Raw genomic sequence first — 12,742 nt, forward strand, 5'->3', positions numbered from 1 at the left:
AGAGCTGAAGGAGCTTTACATAAAAAAATTAAAAGCTGAATACTGTAGATGAAGAGTGTTTTGTTGGGGTGAATAGTGCTAAATAGTGCTATGAATAGTAGCTGCCGACATGAACAATACACGAATAGTGGCATGAACAGTGTTGAACAATAATGGCCGCCAAACAGTAATGACCGCCAGAACAGTGACATGAACAGTGCTGTATTTGGGAACAGTGTTTGCTATATTTTGGAACAGTGATTGCTGTATTTGGGCTTCTCTAAGTCTCAATCTTCACCAAGATCATAGGGGTCTTGGGCTTCCTGGTAAATGGGCTGTACTTGGTTTGTTGAAGAGGAGGACGAAGCTAGGATTTGTTCTCCTTGTTCTTCAATGCCTTCAGCTTTAAGGAGAAGGCTTCTACAAAGGTCTTTGAGGTCTTCTTTACATTGGACCTGAGCCATGGCTGCTGCAATTTCTATCTGTAGATGTGATTTGCTTGCCATGAATTGGCTTTGAGTGGTGAAGGAAGGAAATTCTCTCTGTATTGATGAAAGTATTTTCTGAATGTTGAATTTGTCCCACCAGCGGACATATCTGTTTCTTTTGCAAATTCCTTGATTAATGGCGTAATCCCATATGAAGAGCCATGGGATTTTATATTTCTTTGCCATATGAAGCAAGGAAGGAGATTGACTTTCTGCCTCATTAACTCTGTAGGCTGCAGAGAACTGCTGTAATGCATATGGAAGTTCTGGGGGTAAAATCTCAGGAATAATCCCATGACTTTGCCACCATCTGTTGAACCAAATAGGGAGCTGACTACTAAAGTTGTTATCAAAACAAAGATACCAAGAATGACTATTATTATTGTTTTGATAAAGAAGTACTTTTGACAATGCTTCAATGTAATCATAGTAGCTGTATTGAACTTGGTGGCCCTGCAGGACTTTGAGATCAGATGGGTGACCTCATTCTTTTGCTGAAATGATCTTTGTGATATACATTTTATCAAAGATTATTCTTTTTTGTTCTGGATCAAATTTGTCTGGGACAGAGTCTTTGGTAATTGATGCTGTTTAGAGTAAAATGTCTCTATAGAAATTGATGGATTTAGATGGGTGAAATGGAATGAAATTCCATTTAGGAGGGAAATAATTCTTTACACGATCCAAAGGATTCTTGAGATGATGCTGGTCATATTCTACAAAAAATAGGTTTTCTATATAGGTTTTTTTGGACAAACCTAGATCTATTGGTATGGGTAATTGGCTGGTTGGTATAGAATTTTTGCTGCTGTATGAGTTTTGAAGAGTTCTGTTGGGTAGGGATAACGGTTGCTGTAGGACATTCTACCAACTAGTAAGGGTCCGGATGACCTGTGGATGCTAAAGTGGATGAAAAAGTAGGTCTTGGGGAACCAATAACCTGAAACTTGTTTAACATGTTAATGGGTGAACATGTGTCATAGGGGTTTACATTTCCTGGGCTCAGGACTATATGGTGACTTGGTTGTGACTTGATGGAAGTTGTTTTATTTTTGTTTTTATTGGATTATGGCTTTTCAGCCATCTTTTCCCTGCAAAAATTCACGAGTGAGGAAATCAAGTATAGAATTTTGATCTCCTTTGATGTATTCAATATCAAAATCAAAGATGCTTAAAATTGATTGCCATCTGGCAAAAATCTGTTTACTTGCTATATTTTGAACATCTTTTTCTAAAACATGTTTTGCACTTTTGCAATCGACTCAAATTAAAAATTTTTGGTTTAACAAATCACTTTGAAACTTTGAGATTCATAATACTATAGATAAATTCTCTTTTTTAACTGTACCATAATTACTTTGTACTGAATTCCAAATTCCTGAATGGAAACAAACAATTTGTTCAGGAGAATCTGGAGAGATTTTATGTTTGAGAATACCCTCATATCCAATGTTGGAGGCGTCTGTTTCATCAATTTTGAAAGCTTTTACGTCAGGAATACCAAGACAAGGCAAAGTCTTGACATATTTTTTGACTTCTTGGACAATTGAAGTATGAAGATCTGTCCAAGGTGGAGGGTTGCTTTTAAGACGATCATACAATGGTTTACAATGTTTTCTAAGGTTTTGATAAAATTTTGCAACATAATTTAAAGATCCTAGGAACCATTGAAGCTGGTTTCTATCAAGGATGATATCAGGAAATTTGTCAACAAATTGAATGGCCCGATCAATGGGTTTTACCATTCCTTGACTGATGTTGAAACCTAGAAATCTGATTTTTGTTTGAAACAAGTTGATTTTAGTAGCTAAAACAACTAAACCACTAACTTTGATGATACTAAGAAACGAATGAAGTTGTTTCCAGTGTTCATCAATTGACTTTGAAAATATGAGGACATCATCTATATAAACAATTGAAAAAATGTGCTATAGGGTCAAAGATTTCATTCATGATGTTTTGAAATTCACTTGGGGCATTTTTTAGCCCAAAGGGCATGACATTCCATTCGTAGTGGCCAAATGGTGTAACAAATGTTGTTTTGTATCTATCTTGTTCATGGATTTGGATTTGCCAGAATCCACTTTTCATATCAAATTTTGAAAAAACATTAGCTTGACCTATTCTGTTTATCATGTCCTTTTTGTTTGGAATAGGATATCTTATCCACTGTAAAACTTTATTAAGAGGTTTGTAATTTATTACTAATCTTGGAGCTCCTCTTTCTAATTCTGCATTTTTCTGTACGTAAAAGGCTGAACAGGACCAAGGGGACTTGCTTTTTTCTAATTATTCCCTTGTTATGCAATTCTTTAATTTCAATTTTACAAAGTTCCATTAAATCTTGATTCATTTGGATGAGTCTAGCTTTAGTAGGAATATTTCTTTCATTGAAATCTTTTACATACGGAAGTTTTACAATATGCTTTTTCCTATGCCAAAAGGCATTGGGGAGATCAGAACAAACTTCATTTTGTATTTTTTCTTTGAATCTTTCAATTTTCTGTAAAAGGATGTCACTTGATAGTTGTTGTTCGATTCTTTTATTTTTAATTTCTTCTTTTAGGGAGTTCAAATGCTTGCTCTTATTCTGTAAAATGTTAATTGTTTTAAAAATTGAAACTTCTTGTAACATATTGAGATATTTAGCATGGGGTCTTTTGAAGAATTTAAATTTTACTTTATCTCCTAAAACTTCTGTGGTAATTCCTTTGTGATCTGTAGTTAAAGGAGATAAAAGACATAAAAAGGGATTCCCTAATATGACCTTTGAATCAGGCATGTTTTTTACTAAGACAAATGAAGTTTTGAAACAAACATGATCTTGACAGACATGTGCTTTAGGTAACTTGTAATCTACCTGCATTTCACTGCCATTGGCTGATGATAAATGTTTTGTAGTTTTAGAATAATATTTAGTAGGTATCATTCCTTCCTGAATACAGTTTAAATCTCCACCTGAATCTATCAAAACTATAACTTCAAATTCGAATTCACCATTAATAATTATTGTTACTTTAGAGTGTCATTTTTGGAAAAGAATTCTATCAATTATGTTTAAGTATTTTTCATCTATAGTTTCTTTGAAGATTAGACTTTTGGTTGAAGATTTTGTAGATTTTTCGTCTTCTGGTTCTTGTTCACTTTCAGATTGACTCTGTTCAGAAAATTTTTTATTAATCTTTAAAATCATTACTTCTCGTTCCAATTCTTTGTTTTTGGCTTTTAAATCTTTTATTTCTATTTTGATTTGATTGACTTCATGCTGTAAGTCTTGGCGGGTTACTTCCCTTTGTTTTGATTTAAATCTATTGAGGATTTTATCAATACTAATTTGTGGTTCTGTAATTTTTGTTGGTCCATTTTTTGTTTCATTTTTTATTAAATTACTCTTGAATTATTTAAGGTATCTGGCTTTAGTTTCTGGGTCTTCTATTCCTTCTATCAAATCAATTAGCATTTCTTCATGTTTAGTTAGTACATTTATCTTAAGTTTTGTTTTACAACATGAATCTTTGCAACCTAGTTCTATTTCTGAATTACTAGAATTTTGACTTGATTCATAATCTGTTGAGGTGTTAAAAATTTCATCTTCATTGTCACTAGAATCTGAATTTCTGAGTTCTAAAATTTTATACAAATCTTCTTTTTCTTTGTTGGAAATTTTTAATTGGTTGATTTTATCTTTTACTTTGCACTCATTTTTGTAATGGCTTGTTTTTTTTTTCACATTTGAAGCATTTTACTTTCTTTTTGTCATATATTTGTGTTTTTTGGTTTTTTGTAATATTTTTTTGCTATTTTATTTTTCTTGTAATATTCATTTGGTTCAAAGTTTTTATTTTTTCTATAACCTTTTTTGTAGGGCTTTCTAGCTTTTGCGTATTTATCCTTATGTTTTCTTCTAGAGGGTGGTATAGGGGGTAAGCCATATTGTTCACAAAATTTCTCATTTCATATTTTGTTTCTCTTTTTTCTTTGTTCAAGTTTTTATTTATATTCATTTCTATACACATTTTTAATCCTATTTTACTTATTGTACTTATGATGTCTCCGTAGGTGAGATTATCACATTCTATAATTCCAGTTCTATTACTTAATTCTTCACGGATTTTATGGGCAAATAGGTTGGGTAAACTATTGATAAATTTCTCTTTCTAAAAGGCATTTTTACAGTCATCTCTTAACATTACTCTTGACATAAAAACATCTTTATACCATCTAAAATCACTTAAGGTTGGACACCTAAGGTTACTTAGTTGGTCATGAATTCTGGATGTAACATTACTAGGGATTCCTGTAAAATGTTCCATTATGATGTAAATTAAAACATTAATTTCATCGGGGATTCCTCTGTTATGTGCTTCATCATGAATTGGGATTCTTTCTTCATCTTTTTGAACTACATATTTTATTTCACTACGATTTGCTTCAGTTAGGTATTTTTTCCACCAAGCTTTTAATGTTCCCGTAAATCCTGATGTTAAAATGTCTACAATTTCTGTATTTGTTTTTTCTGAATTTGTAAGGTAATTATTAGTAACCATTGACATGTGCTGTAGTTTTTTTAAAATTTCTTGTTCAGACAAACCATCAATATTCCATTCATAAATCTTGTCAGTAAAGAGTGAGAATTGGCTAAAAACATTTCGTTCTTCATATTGAATGTCTGGTGGTGTAGGTCTAGAGTACCAATTGGAGGTGTTAGGCGTTGGTTTAATCATTCTATTAACATGGAATTCGCTGAATTGTTGTTCAATTTGTTGTATTTCTTGATCTATAGTTTGTTCAGATTCTGAACTTTGTGTTTCACTTATTGTTTCATATGTGATTATTTGTTTGTCTTTTCGAATGACTTGGACAGTTTTAGAGGATGAGGTTTCACTTTTGACGTTTTCAAGTTGTTTTAGCGCGTCACTTTTGACATTTTCAAGTTGTTTTAGTATATTATTGACCTTTTCAAGACAGGTTTCGTCTTTATCCTTTAAGTATAATGTTTTGAGTTGTGAAATTTTTAAGAGGGGTTGTTCGTAATGGGGTTTTTTCTTTCAGTTTGAGTTTTAGTTGGGGGTGTAATTCTATTTTCTATTCGATCTAATTGTTTTCCTATGGTTATGAGGCTTTGGTTTGTGTAATTGTTTTGTTCCATGATCTTTTTTATTTCGTCATCTTTGGAAGTTTTAAAAGGGGAGGCTAAAATTTTTGATCTTTTAAAGTTTACAAAGATCGGTTCTTTTGGAGGGTGACTTGCTTCTATTATTGTTTTATCTTCCGCTTTTTCCCACTAGGTTAACATGTTTAATTTTTTATTTTCATAAATTTTTATAAAGTCAAAGAACTTTATATGTAACTTATGTTCATTCATAAATTTTTCCCATTCTGGAAAGATTTTTATTTTTTGTTCTTTTGTATATTTTAACTTATATTTTTCTCTTTTTTCTGTATTCTTAGTAGAATTATAGTTTTTAATTAAGGGTTGGAGGTCTAAAGTAAATGGTTTACTTATAGTCATTAATTGTGGGTGTAAAGGAGGTTCTTCTATATCTGTTTGTGTTGGGGAATTTGGTCCTTCTTCTTCAAAATTTTCTTGATTAGCTATATAACATGGGGAGCTTATTACAGATTCTACTTTTATATCTTTTAACTTTAAATTTTTATCTCTTCTTAAAGGTTCAATATTAAAGGAGAAAGAGACAGAATTTCTACAGCTTGTATCTTGTGGATTTCTATGGCTTGTTGGTGTGTCTTGGAAAGCTGTTTCTTTTATCATGAAGGGTGGTTTGCTGAGTCTTGGTCTATCAAAACTTAACCTAACAATACCATCTAAGTATTGTTGTAAACAATTTAGATCAAATTCTGTATTTTCTGTTTTTGTTGGAATGTTTTCATTTTCTAATAGCCATTATGATGGAAGTTCTACTTCAGACCAAACTACTGATTTTGGTACTCTTACGTTTGCATCACAAGAATGTGTCTGTATAAGTAAAGTTTTATCTTTGGGACTTTTAACAAGAGCATGCACATTAAGATTTGTTTTCATTGACTTATAATAAAATCTGTAAATTAATGCTAAAGGTTAGCTTCCTTCTAGCATATCGTAACCTGCTGTTTTAATGTTCAAAGTTAAAGCTTTTAAGATATGTGGATCACTTAAACTTAAAGTGAAGTCAGAGAAATAGTCAAAATGAATTGGTCCTTTATGAAGACTAGATTCAACGACTCCTAACATGCTAGTGCTGTAATCTTTATGTCTTGCATCTCTTAAACACAAAAGTATAGAGGCATTAATTCCTAGATGGACTAGTGGTTTTACAGCAACTTGAATTAATCCTATGTGAAGGAAATTCATTTTCTTTTCTCTGAGTTTTTTAATTACTTCTTTAGAAAGTAATTGACATGTATCATGATGTTTATTTAAAGCATAAACTTGTTCAACTGTTTTTACGCTGTAATCATTGCTAAAAGACAAGGGTGAAAAACTTGATTTATAAATTTCTTTGGTTGGGACCTTGGGTATGTTCCAATCATGTGAATCTATATTTGCTTCAGGAATGTTATATTCTTCTTCATTAACTATATCAGGTAAAGAAGGTAAACTAGATCTAGAGCTCATAGTAGATGTGGATCTAAACAACCTAGACATAATTCAAAATATTTGTTAAGGACATGACAACAAAATTGAAGACTTTCTACTCCCAAATGCTTCTCTTTAACGGGTCTTTAAGTGTTCTGGAATAGCTATTTGTGTGTCCTCCCGACTTACAAGCCTACCCGGCCTAATTGCGCTGACGGCACATTGACGACACAAAGCATACATCCCATAGAACTTAAAGATTTTGCTAAAGATAACATCTGGAAATATACTTGTTTTACAATTCTGTTTTCTGGAGTTAACAAATATATGAATAGACATCAAGATGAACAGATCTACACATGGCTTTGATACCAAGAGGGGACTCGTAGAACGAGTTAACATAAGCAGAAGAATTAAAGACATAATGATGAATATATATATATATATATTAATATCCTTCGTGGCCCTTGGCGTTCGCTTCAAATTCCTCTTTGGACAACCACTCTACAACTTTCAACTCCCCTATAGACCTCTCCAATTCTTCGCTCCTGGTTTCCAAATCCTTCAATTGGATACCCAAAATTAGGCCTTGGTTCTTGATCTTTTCGCTCATTTCCTTCCTTATACCTCCGATTTCGTTCCCAATCTTGCGGTCCACGAGCTCGACCTGAACCTGGGTCAACTTCACGTTCATCTTCACGAAAACCTCCAATTCCGCAATCCTTCCCTCGAACTTGGACAATCCTATCTCTGAAACGGTGTCAGTGGGTTTCACGGCGAGTCTACAGATCAACTGGACCAGGCCAGCGAGGATCACAAGAAGGACGAAGTTCTTGGCGAACACTTTGAACAAAGCTCTTGTTCGCCGGTTGTCCTTCTCGTGTTCAGAGTCTTCTGTTGGCCGCAGCGACTTCCAGAAGCTCGATCAGATCGAAGCCGTCAAGCCCTTCTCCATCAAAGTCAAGCATGTCTATGAAAGGCTACAGTAAAGGGTGAGAGGGAGAAAGAGGAGAGAGGTGAAAGAAAGAATAAAAAATGTTTAGAAGGTGCTACAGTGAACTTTCAAATATGAAAGTTCACCGTAACAAATTTTAGGAAAATTGCTATTCTAGAAGGTCTGCTGGAGCACCAAAATTGTTAAATTTAACTTAAAAGTTAGTTTAAACGCCCTGCTGGATAAGCTCATAGTTTATACCTTGTCTTACATGCAATTTGTGTTTTGGAAAATCTGATGTTATGCTTTCATTAAGCTTGTTTCTTAAGGATCTTTCTTTGTTTTTTATGTGAGTAACTCACATATATGTTTCCAACATGTTTTGGGTACAAAATGTCACGAGTAGTTCACATTATTGCAATATTCTATATATTAGTAGATGCATACAAAATATTTATAAAGCACTTTAGTTCAGTTTGGTAGACGTGAGTCTCTAAGAGCCTATTTGGAATTGTGTTTCTTGTTTGGAAATGCATTTGAGAAATAGAGCTTTTAAATCAAAAATATTTTTTGGGCAAAAGCTTCATTTTTAAGCTTTTGCCAAAAGTGAGTTTTGGCCATTTTTAGGCTTTTGGACCCTTAAAAGCATTTTTTATTTTTTTACTAAACGAGTATTTTTTTTTTTTTCAAATGAACTTTTTGAGTGTTAAAAGCACTTTTAGACCTCTCAAACACAATCCCAAACAGGCCCTAAGAAATAGAGTTTTAAAGTCAAAAAGCACTTTTTGGAAAAAGCTTCTTTTTTAAGCTTTTATCAAAAGTGTGTTTTGGCAATTTTTAGGCTTTTTGGACCCTTAAAAATGCTTCCTTTTTTTTTTTTTTTACCAAACGAGTACTTTTTTCTTCAAACGGACTTTTTGAGTGTTAAACGCACTTCTAAGCCCCTCAAACGCAATCACAAACAAGCCCTAAAACCTAATGTTGTAGGTTCAAATATAAATCCTACAGAGCACGATTCCATTTGTGTTATTCTTAGGTAAAAAATTACAATGAAATATTTGGACATCAATCTAATTTATCCGTTTATGGATTAATTTTTTTTTAAAAAAAGGCAGGAGGTCAATCAAAAAAGAGATATTAATTAATCAAAGGTCCAACTAATCGCCACGTCTATATTGTAAATATGTAATTAAAGATAATCCAGCCAAATAGGAATTAAACCTAGCTAAAACAATTCCAAATAGCAAAACTTCAATCATTTCAATTTGTTCGAAAGGGGAAAGGGAGATATATTTTATATATATGATACCATAAATATTAATAATTGGTTAAAAATTGGACGCATGTCATAATTTTAAACCTCCATTTGTCAAAATTTTAAACAATCTTGGCTAGTGATTTGTGACATACGATACTATTAAATATTAAGAGAAATGCTAGGGGTTAATAAGTTCTTCATATATAGCCCATATTCCCTTACAATCAACCATTGGATTTGTAGAGTTATGTAGATCCCATATAAGTTAATGGTGGACCCCATAAATCCAATAGTTGATTGTAAGGAAATATGAGCCAAATATGGGAAACTTATAAACCTTTAGCATTTATCAAATATTAATGATTGTTTAATAATTTGAAATATGTCAAAATTGTAAGCTTCCACTTGTCAAATTTTTAAACAATCTTCGCTAGTGATTTTGTTATATTTCAAGACAGAAATTTCCTCCAAACTAGTATGAAGGAAATATCATTCAACCCATGTAAAATAGTGTCAAGTTTCTATAAACATTTAAAAGGCACATTAAATTTGGTCTAAGTTAGTAAACTGCTATTAATGTGCATTTTAAATATTTATAGACACTTGACACTATTTTACATAGGTTGGAGGATAGTTTTTCCAGACTGGTTTGGAGGAAACTTCTGTCCTTATTAATGGGTTTTCATTATAATTCTAAGTCACCTAAGGATGAAATTGATGGAAAGTTGTGGCCCATTTAACAATTTTAGCCACTTTAGGAGCATTAACATCCGGCTCAATAAATATTTAGCTAAAAACCTACATTTTTTTTTAAAACTGAAATCTGAGGATTTCATTGATTAAAGATCACGAGCATAAAGCTCTGCAAAATCATAGTCACATGCTATGAGGTTACAGAATCATAGATACAAACAAAAATTCTTACAATCAAATGCTATCAATAACTTCAATCTTCCGCTAACCATATACAAATACAGTTAAAGAGTAGATATGCTCCAAGCAGACTAGATCTAAGACATGGGTAGCCAAATTTCCTAACAAAATTTCTTTAAACCGGCCGCGAGAGATAGCCCTTCACACTGAAATATCCAGGCCATGAGAAATAACTTCTCACACCTAATTATTCCTCTTCGCTCATGAGGGCAGATCTAGAGAGAAGAAACCTCTTATTCAAAAAAAATAAAAACATAAAAAATAAATAAAAAATAAAAATAAAAACATAAATAAACAACCAGTAAGCAACAACAGCGGCCAGAGAGGAGATGAACGGTACAACACGGTGGAAGGTGGACGGACACATAGCAGAGAGGCTGAAGTTGCTGATCTGGTCGAAGAACACCTACAAACATAAAAAATTAAAAATTAAAAATTAAAAAAAAAAAAAAAAGGCGGGGGGGGGGGGGGGGGGGGGGAGGAGGGGGGAGGGAGAAGTAGGAGCGGGGAGTAGAAGTAGAAGGGGAGAAGGGGAGGGAGCAGATTTGCTCCCTCCTCCTCTCAGATATGTTTTCTATAATGCTAGAGAATTGGAATGTCACATTTCTTCTATTTTAGCTACCCATTTTTTTAAAGCATCCATATCCGACTCTACATTTTAGTTATTTACTTTCACTATTCCATTTAAATATCATTTTTCTATTCTTTCTTTATTATTTCTTCAAGAATTATATTTTTAAATATCAAGCTTATCTAAACGGTAATATTTTCTTCAATTAAATTATCATTTAATTTACATTCAATAAATGGTCATTTCAATAGCAAGCATTCAATAAACCTTTCAACAATAACTAAGAAATTTTTAGGGTTTTCTCACTTTCTCTCTAGCGTTGCAGCCTAGGTAAGCTCCCTCCCCCATGGTGAGGGGAGGAGGGATGGCCATTTGTTGCCTCCCCCCTCCCCCTCGCCTGCCCGTGCACTGGGTGCCAGTAGTTTACTTTATGTCTCTGGCCCAGGTTGCCTCCTCCCTACCCTTTCTTTGCCGCCCCTTCCTCTTTGTTCCCCTTTTTTCCTTGGCGGGGCTCTCTGTTTTGTTTTGTGTTCGCCGCCGATCTCCTCCGCCCGCTCTACCGCCCACCGTCCGATGTTGGGTCTTTCCTAGTGCCCCTCCAGCGATGAGCTTCAACATCCCCTGCTACGATTGTTTTCCGACCAGCTGGCGATCGGTTTCGCCACCCTCTGTCCACTGTTTTGGGCTTTTTCCGTGTCCCCACCGCGTCGAGTTTCCATCGTTCCCTTCCGGTGTTAGTTTTCAGCGAGTACACAATCGGCATCCACGCTGCGTGTGCCTGTTCCCGTTTGTTTTATTTTCCTTGTATTGTCTTTGTTCATGTTTTTTCCCCGTATGCATTTCATTCCTGTTATTTGCTTGTAATAAGGCCCTGCCTCTTTGGTTCGCCCACGTTTTATTTCGGTTTTCTTGCTTCTGTTTTGTAATAAGGCTTGGCCACTTGATCTGCCTGCTTGGATGTGAACCGAACTTTGGTCCAGATCTTTTAGGTCGTGGATGTGAATTTTAGTCCAAACCTTTGAGTTGTGGACGTGAACTTCATCTTGGCTTTTGGGTCGAGAAGGAATTTGCGCTACCTATGCATTGGATTGCGTCTGTCTTATGCAGATATGTTATTTCAACTAAAAACTAGTCATAGGTTAGCGGAGGTTTTAGGTGATGTTGTATCCTTATAGCTTCGGCTATAATTTGCATTTTCAAGGCTTTGTGCTCCTGCGATGTAAGAGTTTATGCTCGTAATTATTATCAATGAAATTGGAATGTATTTCTTTCAAAAAAATAGACCTTTCAACATCGCACCTAGATGATTCACATCCCTAATTTGACTCAATGCATGTAATCAACATAAAACAAAAACAAAAAAACAAAATAAAACCAAGCATCCAGATCATGGGTGTGTTTGAGAGAGTGAAACACGGTACCTTGCAGCAGGAGTAGGAGTTGAATGACAACAGTGCGACAATGGAGATGAACGAGAGAAAAGGAGGCTTATTTTTTATTTTATAGGAGAGGAGATAAAATCATTTTTATTAGAGGAGAGATGAATGAACGAATTTTTTATTATATAAGATATAGATTGTTGAGCTATAAATGAACTCTAAATAAACTCTACTTGAATTGCTTTGAATTGCATCCACTCTTGGTGGTTCGTATTAATATATATAATCATACAAGAGTCCTTGTTACAATGAAACTTAGATACACAAAGATGAAGAGATAACTATTGAAGAGAATAGATAAGAGATGAAATTCAAATATATAGAGATAAGAGATAAAAGATGATAATGAAATCTAATTACAAACAATAACTACTTGGAATTATCTACAAGTTTTGAATGTGAGAGTCCGAGATTATCTTGTGTTCTAACATCCCCTTCAAGTGCAACGGGGAAGCATGAACGTTGAGCTTGTGACATAGAAATTGAAAACGAGTCGCCAGTTTGGTGAGAACATCTACAAGTTGATCTTTACTAGGGATAAAACGAATCTGAATACTTTTGTCGAC

At 33.9% G+C, this 12,742-nt stretch overlaps 1 pseudogene; it reads right to left on the minus strand.

The window, feature by feature from the left end:
* Positions 1–266: 266 nt before the first annotated feature.
* On the minus strand, positions 267–7,080 carry LOC148586318 (uncharacterized; annotated as a pseudogene).
* Positions 7,081–12,742: the final 5,662 nt, after the last annotated feature.

This window comes from Corylus avellana, chromosome 4 (assembly GCF_965113065.1).
Source record: "Corylus avellana chromosome 4, dhCorAvel1.hap1.2, whole genome shotgun sequence".
Lineage (NCBI taxonomy): Eukaryota > Viridiplantae > Streptophyta > Magnoliopsida > Fagales > Betulaceae > Corylus > Corylus avellana.